The following is a 13,869-nucleotide window of genomic DNA, read 5'->3' on the forward strand; positions in this document are numbered from 1 at the left end:
GAGTGAATAGATAATGAGAGAATTTTTCATTTTTGAGATGGACTATTCTATTTCACTGAATGTGACCAACAACAATACCAGTATTGTGGCCAATCCAATCTAAGCACCCATTTAAAAAAGCAACAACAGGAACAAAAAGAAGTCTTACCCAGATTTCTCTTCACTCTCACTCTCTTAAAACTCTATACTGGTTTTAAATACCAGAGAGATTTGCGGAGAGTTCAAGACTTCCAGTGAATACAAACTCACTGGATAAATCTCGTATAGCAAATACCAGCTTCAATCAGCCCTTGCCATCAGGTCTTACAGGTGAAAAGGGCAGAGCCCAGTGTATATCATATCGTAAAGACCAACATCCATTTTTCTCTCTGAGGAAAGGATTGTAGGCGTAGAAGCGATTGTGTGTGTATGTTTGTCAGCATTTTAGGTCTCAATTTCGCTCGGCCTGCCAGACCGTCCCTCTCCCGCCTGAGTAGGAGTCTCCCAGGTACCCAACCTGACATTGGATTAGAAGCATGATAGTTTGAAAACGCTTACCCTTTCACTCCTCACGGGAGACAGCGAGGCAATCTGGGTCAAGTATAGTGTAGGAAGTAGTTAGGAAAGAGAATGTAAATCCAGCTCAGAGTTGAACTGGGTTGGCATCAAAATTTTATTATCTTTATAAATGCTCTACAATATATAAAAAAATAGAGTACTCAAGAAAATCTACAATGTATTCAAAGGCGAGTGATTACAGTCTACATCGCATATCTAACTACTCAGGTCAGTTGCGCCAGAAGGGCGCCAAGCCTTGCAGAGATCTGAGCCACTCCTCGTCACGCTCGTTTCGGCTGTATGCGTGTCTAATGGCACAGATGCTCGCGCAAAGCCCACGGCTTACACAGAGCCGCTGCACTTTACTAACATATGTTATCTGGGCAGGCACACGAGAGCCAATTTGGAGATTGCTTGTTTGACTCTTTAACTTTAAATATGAGCTTAGAGTTTTGCCTATTCTGAATTTCTTTTCATGTGACAGTGGAGTCAGTGCAAGCCTTTTAAAAACATTTAATATCTGGTGAAATTGGAAAATGATGTTTTCTTGATATTAAAAACAAAAACTTTCTCACTCAAATTATGTAACACAATATAATTCTGAAATGGAAAAAATAAAACCATTTTCTGACTTTCGATTTGTTTCAATAAAAAGCTTTTTCAATACTCTCAGATTTTTGACTCTCTGTTGATTTTTTTTTTTTATACTGAAAATGCTCAGTATGCAATCATCTTTAATATATAAAAATTCCCATTAAATTATTTAGAACAGGATCCAACAGTATCAAAACAACTAAAGACTGTATTTCAGTATGATATTGAAGCAACTTAATTTTGTAATTTTATGAGAACCTTGTCAAGTGAGATGTAAAAATCAATCTGATATGAATTATGAACAGATGAATAAAAGTACAAACACTAGAAGTTTCCTAGAAACTCTAATGAATAATCGCTGGGGTTATCGTATCAGAAATTAAGTCCACAAGATGGTCTCTCTCTGCCAGCCAATCTCTGGACACTGATACAGGCTCCCATCCTCTACACAAATCCCTTACGGGTTGGTATATTTACACAGCTGCTGCACATTATTATTTTACAACTATAAAGCATTTAAAAGGCAGTGTTAGCTTTACAATATACATGCCCATTATACTAATTATTTATGGCATAACATTTTTTTCAGAGGGATACCAGCCACTAGTCTGTAACTCCATATACTCATGCTTAGCTGAAAGCATGGCACATTTACGAGCATCTATGACAAACGAGCATGATAAAATAGTTAAGCAGTTTGTTTCAATGCCCTTTAGAAACCAAGCCAATACCATAAATACTATATCCCATGAGTTTCCGCTCCTGAATCTGTTTTTATTTGATAACTGCTGAGGTTGCATCTGGAAATGCAGTGTGATGCCACTGGAAGCATGTCAACACATCGGGCAAAATAAAATCTGAGTTGAGCGCATGAGTGCCGTACAAGATTCATTTTTCAGATATTGTCTGATGCGACAATGATGGTGATGCATTGATAATTTCTGTATGAAGTTGACTCTCTGGGCAATTCTCATGAATGTACTGATGATCATTATAATGAGTGTACGCCTCGCTCCATATCTCTGATAAATGGATGGTGGTTAGGCATATACTATCTGGAAACGTATAATAAAAATAATATATGGAAATGTTCAGTATAAGTTCAATCAATGTTTGAACTCACATCTTAAAATAAACTCTATTATCCATCTATCTTATAATCAAGCTGAATAATTCTCTCTTCAAAATAGCCGAGAAAACAAGTGCCAAGCTATCAGTATTTTCACATTTTTCATAATAAAATATAGTCCGTCTCAGTTTGAACCCAGCCACATTTAATATGCAATCACTCGACTTACAGTAAGAGAGTAGAGTCATGTTTGTTTCAGATCTAAGCATATTCCCATGTTGGTACAATATTCTCGATTCCATGCATTACTGCAAGTAAGAAAGGCGCCTCAACTTTCAGGAAATAATGACGATTCTTCTGGGCATTAACGTGGCTTGAAAATCTATATTTAGTTACTGATACAGAGTCCGTCTTGAATGGGTATCTACTATTTTAAGCAAAGTTCTTTTTCTGCAGCTTTGTTCCGAACTCATATCTAGAAGAGTTCACCCAGAGAGATGCAATTGATAAGTGCAACCCATCCTCTTTTTATCAGAGATTTGCCCTGCAAAGGTTGGAAGTCAGTGGGACTTATCATTACATTTCTGGTAATTCAAAGTAACATAATTCCACATGTCTGACTTAACCTAATAATGCTCACCATTGATTGCTCTCTTTGTACTCTGGTGTCCATCTATTTTTCTTCTGTACTTAAAAAAGAACTGCCACAGTGTGTGCCAGATTGCATTTCGCAATGGATATTGCTGGAGTGGTGCGGGATGCCAGCATAATTTTCTTCCCACCTTGAGGCTTCCAGCAAAACCTCTTTCCAGTAACAGGGAGTTCTGCAGCGCGATCAATCAAGACATCAGTATATCAAAGTCAAAGTGCAAGCTACACAATCTTTTCCACAAAAGTGCTGTTTGAATCATTGACTTTTCCCTGAGTCGGACACCGTAAGGCATGACCTTAGTGACATAGTCCTTTGGGAGAGATCTTTAGGGAAAAATAATCAGCTGGAATGTTGGAAAAAGCACCTTATCAGTGCAGAGTGTATGGAGTGGGAAAGTGGAGGCCTTTAGGAGATGGCAATAAAAATACGGATGGGGACAAATGTCCTCAGCTGTGGTTATAGGTTTCTGCAAGGAGACGGCGGGGAGTCTGGTCGGTAGTCATATTTGCCCAGTGCTGTGGGGTAGCATTTGGTGGTGTACACGTTAGCTCTGCTGCTGAAGTGGTGATGGGAAGTAGTTGGTCCTCATCCGCAGCAAATTGTTCTTACTTATTCAGAGTCTGTGTAGTAAAACAAATAAAAGGAGTGTGAGATGAGCTGAGAGAGGTATACAACTATCCATCATTCTCTGAGATGAAACACTGATCTCAGAGTCAGCAAACCTCTTGTGACCTTTGAGAACTAAAAAAAGAAATAGAATATGAGAAGGCTGAAAGCATCTCACACCTTCAAGAAACACTTCCAGCCATAACATGTGTAAACTCTTTGTTCCTTGAAAGGTACATGGTGTAATATCTGCACCACTGGGTATGTTTGAGCAGTTCTGCACCACTAGTATGTTTGAGCAAATATTGTCTTGACTCTTGACCAATGGCATGGAGTTTGTAGATTGCAGAGTCTTTTAATGAAGAAGAGACCAAAGCCACATCTATGACCAGAATGATATAGACCTTTGAAGGGGGTCTTTTGACTTGCAACAACATAGTGACTGCAAAACCACTCTAAAAATCCTAGCAACCACTCTAGCAACAACATAACAAATATGCCTAAAAGAACTGAAGAAATAAAATGATGTACTAAAATCACCCGGAATACTGATACACAAAACCTCTTAAAAGTGCCCATGAACTACAAGAACATTTTAGCAACCACAAAGCATTCTATAAATCACTGAAGAACATACAAACTGTGATACACATCTGTGAAAACCACTGAGTGACATGTCAAAGCCACTTTTTGAGCAACTGTTAAAAACACCCAGAGCACTTTAGCAACGTTAGAATGCTTTTCAATCAACAAATAAATATTTACAATGTATTTACTGCCAGTGTACTGTACACTAACCCTAAGCGATTTATACATTATTATAAAACACTTGTTAGTCAATGGATTTCTATGTGATGAGACAAGAAAAAGAATGCTTCTTGCAAAGGACGAGTTTGAACCCTTGTTGACTACATTATAAGTTACAAATCTTATTCTCTAACATTCGCTAATGCAGATGCTGTTTGAAAATATCCAAACCTGACCACCCTAGGAACATGTTAAAAACACCAGAACACCCTAGCAAAAACATTTTCTCAGAACACTCTAGAAACTGTATATCGACGAAAGTTAAAACCACAGCATCATTTTAAACACCTTTCAGAGCACTGTACAGCAACCCTATTGCCACTATAAGACAAACTCAAAAATCACGGTTATTTTTGTGATTCTGTCTGGTGGTACTAGTGGAGTAGAAATAACACACTGCACCTCCTTTAAAATATGTAAGGCAATTCTGAATGGAGTCCACAGCCGATAAGCTGTATAATTTAAAGGTGGTGAACTCGGGGTCATCTGGATGAAAGTGATGCGGTGTGTGTGTGTGTGTATGAAAATGCAGAGCTCTTTGAGAAATATAATTTGTCTAGCTTCTAAAAAGCTGCAGCCATCAGTTACTGGGGAGTGAAGCTATGAAACATACAAGATTGATTTGAGTGACTCACCTGTAGCCGAGAACTGCTGTGCAACAATTATAGTTTTCAATACCTGGCAAACAATAGCTGTACAAAGAGGCTGAGATCTCCATTTTCAGTCTGAAATAAGATAGATGAAATTGCTTTTTTATCCAAGAGTCAATGAGTGACAAGTGAAGGGAATGTTTGCTGCCATTACGATACCAAATTACATCTTCCTGACTGTGGTATCTTTAGCAGGCTTTCTCGATAAACCTTTGCCTGAGCGAAATCAGAATATTCATCCTGATTTACAACGTGGCTCTCAATGGATGCTTATTCAAACACCCATCAATCAGAGAGCCTCCGCGTCACATGGTTAATATCGCACAGCCATCTGGCGCACCGAAATGCCCTGGGAATGCGTGGACAGAAGACAGAGCGAAAGCCTTTGCAATGTGGCCGCTTCTTCCTACATCCACTCATACTGGCCAACTCTCATACAGAGTTTGGAGTGAGTAGTGGTCATGCAGAAGATCGATGGAAAAAGTGGCAAAAAGGCTCGGCGCAGGTGTCACAGCAAGGACACGAGGTGGAGGGAGAGCGAAGCAGAGCCAAACTAATTGGATGAGCTCGACGATCAGTCACAACCAGCTGTGGAGTCCACTGGAGCGGCTGCTGCTTAAACAGCCTAATGGAGCCCATTAATAAAGACAGAGTGTGTGCCAGGGAACCGCATGCAGCCAGAAGAGGCGGCTAAACAAGCGGCCGTGGGGAGAGTGAAAGCAGCGGTGATCTCCAAAGTATCAGTTATCTAGTGATGCTTATTTCAGACAAAACAAACGAGCATGCTCTACTGATAGTGTTCGGTTACTTTGCTCTGTTTGCAATCTTTTCCTGATAACTTATCTGTGGGGAAATGCAAAAGCAAATGTCATTTCCTGATGTTGAAATCTATCTTAATATGCAGTGAGTTTTATGAAAGGCATTGGTGGCCACGTTCCTACATGAAATGCTACGTCTCTGTGGTGCATCAAAAACATTGATCCGCTTGATTGAGCATCCTGATGAGCCTAACATCTGCACGAAAGAGATTTGAATATGGTAAAATGTGCATAACGGAGATGTTAAACACACTTTTTGAAGCAGCTGAGAAGATTTTGAAAGTTGCCAAAATACATAAATACAAACAGGATTCAGTCCACTGAGAAATGTGAAATTCTAAGGCCACAGATTCCAAGTCGGCATGTATTAGAAACTTATCTTCAGGCTCACATAGAATCTCTGCAGAATTATAATGACCACTACTTCCAAGAGGTCTAAAAATCCTTGTCTTTGAGTGTTCATAAAAATATATAATATGTATTTCTACATTTGTTTATGCATTTAGCTACAGTATCAATGTGTGTAGGAGTGTGTTACTGTACATTTTACCATCTCAGAATTCTTTGATAAGTAAAGTAGTCCTGTCTCTGTCAAACGATTAATCACATCCAAAATAAAAGTTTTTGTTTAGGTAATATATCTATGTACTGTGTATATACACATGTGTGTATAATTATTATTATATATAAATATATTTAATATACAAATATTACATTTTCTCACATGCATGTGCGTGTATTTATATATAGATAATAAATATACACAGTACACAAACATGTATTATGCAAGAAAAGCGTTTATTTTGGATACAATTAATCGTTTAATAGTACAAAATAAAAGTTTAAGAAAACAGCATTTATTAAAAATATTTTGTGACATTGTAATGGCTTCAAAATGTGCATGTGGGATATGCCAATACTGACAAGAAGTAGTCTTGATTCCTCCATCTTTATTTTGGCAACTTACATTGCAAACTACTATAATTCATTGTAAATCTGAAGTTTGTACACTATGAAGTAAGGATGGAAATGACATTTTCGTCCGAAGAGAAAATGGCTGAAAATACATGGTGCGTAATGTAGAGTTCCATTGAGGTTCATGCAAATGCTCTAATAAATTTTTTACTGCGCAAATTCAACAAGTCAACAGAATCAGAGCCAAGAACTATCCATACCGCATGAGATTAAGCGCTACTACATGATCAACAAACTACATGCTAAACCCATTTCACCGCATAAATAAGCATTACAATAATTATTTTATTTTTAATATGTTGTCAACACTAACCTTGAACTCCATGGGTGTGTATTTCTCATTCTTTGGTGTGGTGTTGCCCTTTGTAGTTGAGGTGGTTGGGAGTGGTGGGATGGATGACGGCAGACTCCTGCGAGGGCTTGTGGAAACGCTGACAGTACACCATACACCAGGAAGCTGACCAGCAGACCGGCACCCAGGAAGCACGACACACCTGTGGCTATCAGGTGAAGCAGAGTGAACCCTGGGAAAACAAGAGAAGGCAATACACAGAACCCATTTGTCTGCAAATACTTGTAATATGTTGGCATTTCTCATCCAGACCTTTGACTACATATGCTTTTTCAAATAATGAGACAATATAGTCATCCTTGTCAGTGGATTCGGAGTGTTATGGCACCACTGCATCCTCATCATTAACGCTACATGTCCGTAGCCATCAACCAGCGTAGGCAGGTGCTTCAAAGTGTCTGGCTGAATGATGCAGTACCGAGGACAGTGCTGTGATTAGCTGGTCGCGTTGCGGACCGGGCATCCTGCTGGCCTGACCCGTAATGAGTGCGAAATGTGATTGAGGAGAGCAAACGCCATACCCGCCGTGGAACCGCTCTAATTGGACAACGATCACTCAGGAGAGCACCACTGCTGGAGCATGATGGGTAATATGTGCTGCCACCTGGAGAAACACCAAATTGGCACCGCACTGCCAACTCTGAGGCAGCCGATGCCCAATGTGGCCTGGATCCACAACCTAAAAAGCACCGCTGTGCCCGATCGTGTATTTTTCATCTGGTGCATGCACTGGAAAGGCAGCACCTCTGCATGGAAGAGCCACAAATGCCGTGGAACCACGGCGCATGGAAAACTGAAGATCAGCTGTGTGAATTATGAACTTCACTCACATAAACCTGCTTAGCGATTCCATTTCTGCCTGAGTTCGGGATGAAAAGGAGCTGACGTGAAACATGACACACAAGCAGCACATTGCTACATGTTTTTGACCATTCACATTTAGAGCGTGCATGCATAAGCGCATACTAACATGCGGTGGACACCAGACAAACATAACGGTCAAAGCACTTACCCCCTACACTGTTGGTCCTTCTCATAGCTAGATGCCGGGAGAATGGCTGTGTAGAGAAAGAGATGCACAGTTAACGGCTGTTTACACAGGATGAGCTCTTGCAAGGTTCTTGAGCTCTTTCTGAATGTCTTGAACTGAAGCCAAACATCTTTCAAATTGACAAGGCATCTTAAAAAACACAACGATTGTGGTTCGAGATGCATCGGAACAGTCACAGGCATCCATCTTAGAGCAGTAGCTGTCAAGTAGTTTTGCTTTCAAATTGAAATTCGTGGTAGTTCAACCAGTAGAGCATGTCGGTAGAAAAGCCAGTGTCATGGGTTTGCTTTCCAGGACCGTGTGTGAACATATACCCAGAATGCAATGCGAGTCTCTTTGGATAGAACGGCTGAAATTGTTGAACTGTCAGATGCTTTACTTTAGACAGGAGGAGCTGACTATAAATAATACTAAATTTTTAAGTAAAGTAAAATGGTCAAACATTGAAAACTGTCAATATTCCATGAAATGCATAGACCAAACAATATGCAAAATTATTCATATCTCTAAAATTGATATGCAGCCTTGATGTCAACATCAAAAGACATGGAATATCCTTTTAAAAGCTAATAAGCTTATTTTGCTATTGTAACTTCCATGCATAGTTAGTCACATTTTATTTTATTAATGCATTTTGTGCACTTGTCTGTTCCATTACCTAATTTTGGGTTGTGACTAATACTTTTGAGTTAAGTGTATCAACAATCTAACCATAAACTAACGATTTAAAAATGAAGCAGTCTGGTGCAAGAAAAGTCCTGTGAGCAGGTCATTACACACTCTCTTGTTTTGCCTCCCTTTGCTGGAATTAAAGCCAAAATGTCAATCATTCCTCATCTTATCCCACTACACTTTCTCCTTTAAAAAGCAACCTTCCTGGAAGTGGGGGTTATTCAAAAGAGCTGTAGATCTAAGTCTTCTGTTTTATACCTGAGGGATAAGCAGGAATGTAGTGATAAAGTACAGGAAATCACATCAAAGTCTGTCAGTCGGTCGCATAAAATAGATGAAATTACGCTTCCATTACGCTTTTAACATTGTTCAAATATGTCATAAATTCGAGAACGAAGAGCCAATGTATGTATAAACAGTTGCAAAGCTATTTTATAAATAAAACTCTAAACATCCATTTAGAGTAAATATTGTTGTTTTAGTTGAAGTAATGAGGTGCAATTTCCATGGAAATGCCATTTTCACTGCTGCGATAGAGTCTGAGGTTCTCTATTACCACCCAGAGTCATGCTTTTCAAGTGCTCTATCTGAAATCTCCACAAAGAGCAGAGATGGGTAAATGTGGGGGATGTTTTGATTGAGATGCACAATTCTCCTTGATCTCCTCACCGTCTAAGACACCTCAGGATTTGGAACCCGTTTCCCAAAATTGAAGAGGAAATTGGATGAGGCTGCCTTGTGGCATAACATTAATATTAATTAGAGTGCCTGATTCACTTGGTATTCCGCTCTCTGATAACTCTTGTTCTCGCAGGCTGGGTGCGTTCAGTTCTTCACTTTGAACACTTCCACTCCACCAGCCAGAGTAATGAATAAGCGCAAAGTAAACATATTACATCTAATCTATTAAAAACAACAGCGAGTTTGACAGGGTTTAAAAGTGTATGTTTATTTAATAAGAGTAACACTGCAATTGGGAAAAGCTTTGTTTGGCAATGGGATTGTCGGACGCAGTGTGAATATATGTGTGTGTGTTTATATATATAGCTCTCTCACCTGGGATCTCATTGCAGTCTCGGTGCTGGGAGCTGTTTCTACCACACATGGTGCTGGACTGAGCCCCACACACTCGACTGCAGCTGCAGGCCCGAGTCATCACATTTAGACCACACCACCAGGCCATCCACCCCACTGCACAAAGATATTACGGGCATAAAAAACAGGATTTAAAGGAAACAGTTCACCAAAAATTGTCAATTCAAAACCTGTGTGACTTTTCTCTAATATATATATATATATATATATACTATATATATATATATATATATATATATATATATATATATATATATATATACACATATATATATATATATATATATATATATATATATATATATATATATATATATATATATATATTTATATTTTTTTTTTTTTTTTTAGTAATATTTAAATTTTCTGAGATACTGAATTTGGGATTTTCATTAGTTATAACATTTCAATATCAGTCTGTGTGTATTGAATGAATATAATATACAAGTTTCAATTTTTGAATGGAATTAGTAAAATAAATACTAATATATATATATATAAGACTTTAAGTAAAAATAGGATACTTTTTTTAAGATACTTAACTTAAAATAATTAAGATTAAGATTATTTAATTTTTTTTTGCATCCATACAAAGCACTTTTAAAGTAAAGTGTATACTTTCAAATACGTTTTGGAGAATAAAATATCAAAATTTGGTTGAAATAATGTTACATTGTCATTCAGTGTAACATAACATTTATGGAAAAATTCAAACAACATGCTTATTCTGACTTGTACATATTAAATAAGTAAAAGAATAAGGAAGCATATTAAATTACATTGTGCTTTAAATTTTACTAACAAATCTTACTGACATTAATTGTAAAAATGACTGACAAGATTGTTACACTGAATAATATTTTAGTGGAGTAAATTTAGTAAATCTTCAAACTAAATTTCAATTGATTTGTGGGGAAAAAACACCAATTTAAAGCAGTATTACACCTATTACTTTTTCTGTCTTTAACTGTGTGCATAAATGCTTAATAAAGTGGCTCCAAATGACTTGAACTATGTCAAGATTTCCCAAACGTGGATAACATTTTTAAATAAAATCAATTGTAATATAGCTTTGAGCAATTATTAAATCAAAAACTATCATTTAAATAATTATATGAAATTATATAATAATATAATTAATAAATGCTGCTTCTCTTAACTTAATAATTGTATGTGATGTAAGTTGAATGTATATGTGGCAACGCAGTGTGTGCTAGGTTCTCTTTGTATACATTTGCATAATTTCCAAACTGTCTGTGGACAGAAGTATACATTATTTCACCAGTAATTCCAAAGTATTAAAGCTTTAGGATATATTAAAGTTTTAAATGTTCGATTATTATACATAATGTGACCATTAACCATTATCAGAGAACCATGAATATGCAAATGTATTGTTAAATTAGAGTATTATCTTCATGTAATAATTTAAGTCATTATTTCTAGAAATTGCACAAAAAGAAGAATAACAATCACAGGTTTGGAAGAACATAACAGTGAGCAAATGATGAGAACATTTTTTCGGGTGAACTCTCCCTTTAAATGGAGCGTCCCAATTTTGGCCATCCTCACAGTTCAGAGGCAATCTAACCGGAGCGCTGCCGACTGAACGGCCCACCCACACGCATGAAACAAACACCGCCAGACTCACACGAGGAGGCAAAAATAATCACAGTCTGAGGCAACACTTTCACAGCAAGTGTACCAAGAACTTTACTTAGAAGAAACTTTGATTTAAAATGTATTTGTTTGCTGGGAAAATCCAATCTGTAAATAGACACATTCCTTTCATGTTTCAGCTTTTAAGATGCTTGTCTGGCCCATACGCGGGTCTTATAACTCTCCCAGAGCCTAACAAATTTGTCATTCATGAAGAGGGCCAACAGGGGACAAATGTTTGAATCGAGGATCCAAAAGACTTTAAGATCAGTAGCAACTAGTCCCAGTGAATATCAGAGATTTTCAGAAAATGCAGATCCACATTTAACAATGATAAAAGGCAACCTCGATAACTGCTATATCAATCTTCGCTCATTTTCCTTAAGCAAGCAGTATGTCATGTAGAATTTTTAAAGCAGAATCCTGAATGTAATGGAACCTTATAAGAGACCAATATGGGATATTTGGCATTCTGAGTTTCCATGCACTATTTTTAAAGAAACTTTGATAATTAAACACAAAATCTTTTTGCGTCAAAAGCATGGATTTGAGGTGTTAACCAGATACTCCAAGACAATACAAAAGTAGTAGAGAATTTGTTAAAGCTATAGGGTTTTACGTGATCCAATCTTTAGAAATATTTCTGTTTTGTCTTAAATAGACAGCTGGACGTTTTGAAAAAAGGGGGCATTTTCAAAATGATGGCAGCAGAATGTGACAACAGAGCTTTGAACTGCCACAGTCTGCTTGCGCACAGCACACTTCTATATGCATGCAGCTCACATATGGCACCATCTGTAGCCTGGAGGACCCTAGAAGTCCCTCTGGAATCTGAAGAATGTGTTACTGGTGATTGAAAGGTCTGAAATCATTCATTCAGTGCAATGATAATCAGTTGGTCATAAACTATCCCATTAAAAAGACCAGCATATGTTGTGCTGTGGATGCTGGTGTGCTCACAAAGCTGAAAATTTTTTATTCTGTCATCATTTATAAACCCACTATCACTGACTTTCTGCAGAACAAAAAATAAAATATTTGACTGTATGGAGACAAATGCAGAGACGTCTTATTTGAGTTCCATACAGTTATACAGTTTACTTTTTTATTAATAGTTAGTAAGGTAGTTGTTTAGGCGTTTGGGTAGGATCAGGGATGTAGAATAAGGTCATGTAGAATGCGACATTAATATGTTCTTAATTAAAAATAAATTGCTACTATTCTAGTAATATGCATGCTAATAAGAAACTAATAAGTGTAATCATAAAATAAAGTGTTACCTTATATTTTGTTATTAATTTTTTAATTAAAAGGCAACTGTTTTTTTTACTTGCAATTCAGAGTTATATATTTTGTAGTTCTTTTATCTGAATTTTCTCAGAAAATGCTATATATATATAAACTATTTCTCATAAGATAAAAAAAAATTGCATGAAAAATGTAATTAACAAAACAAACAGGAAAACGTAATGAAAAAGAATTCAGAGAAAATTTTATATATTTTAGATATAAGATATAAACTGTGAAGAAAAAGTAAAAAAATTTACAAGTTACAAACCTACCTAAAAAGCCCCTAAACAAACAAACAAAAAAACATTCACCTTTTTATATTTTTATTCCACGGCAGAAATAAGCCTCCATATAAACTGTATGTTTTTAATGGTGATAATAATAGGTGTTGATGGACAGATGACACACTGAAAACCAAATGTATCTTGTGCTTACAGACAGAGGTGGATCTCAGTTTGGAGAGCCTTGATTTTTTTGGTAGCACATTTCACTTTTCACAAGTTTTTGATCCCATTTGTGGTTCTGAATTGGAACTGATCTTACCATCACAGGTGTGCGTGTTGCAAAGAGCCTCCTCTGTGTGCAAGCGATGCAGATGTCCTCCATTGGCAGGGGTAGGGCTGGTGCATGTGCGTTGTTCGTTGATAGTGCCCACCTCCACAGGGCACTGGAACACTACGACCATGATGACCAGCAAGACCAGGCGCCGTTAACTGCACAGACCAAACACGCATACAAACAAATACGACATACAAAGACAAACACAAAACAATCAGGCAAGGAGGGGGACACAATCATCCAAGCATCAGATAAGCGGACGCAAATGCAGCGCAAAACAAGAAAGACGGAGCGGAGGATGCAAACACAATGTACTGAACACAAACATAAAAGCCATCAATCAAACAGGCAAACACAAAACAATCCAAAAAAACGGGCATGACTGGAAATTCCCACAAGGCGCACAAGGCAAGCAGACATCTGTTATGGGATGAGATGGTGATCCAGACATTCAAAGTTCAGAGCAGAATGTCGCGCTTGGTGG

At 37.5% G+C, this 13,869-nt stretch overlaps 1 pseudogene; it reads right to left on the reverse strand.

Annotated features, from left to right (window-relative positions):
• Window positions 1–430: 430 nt before the first annotated feature.
• LOC122351405 overlaps window positions 431–13,869 on the reverse strand; it is a 69,256-nt pseudogene continuing 55,817 nt past the window's right edge.

Source organism: Puntigrus tetrazona, chromosome 9 (genome assembly GCF_018831695.1).
Source record: "Puntigrus tetrazona isolate hp1 chromosome 9, ASM1883169v1, whole genome shotgun sequence".
NCBI classification, from domain to species: Eukaryota; Metazoa; Chordata; class Actinopteri; order Cypriniformes; family Cyprinidae; genus Puntigrus; species Puntigrus tetrazona.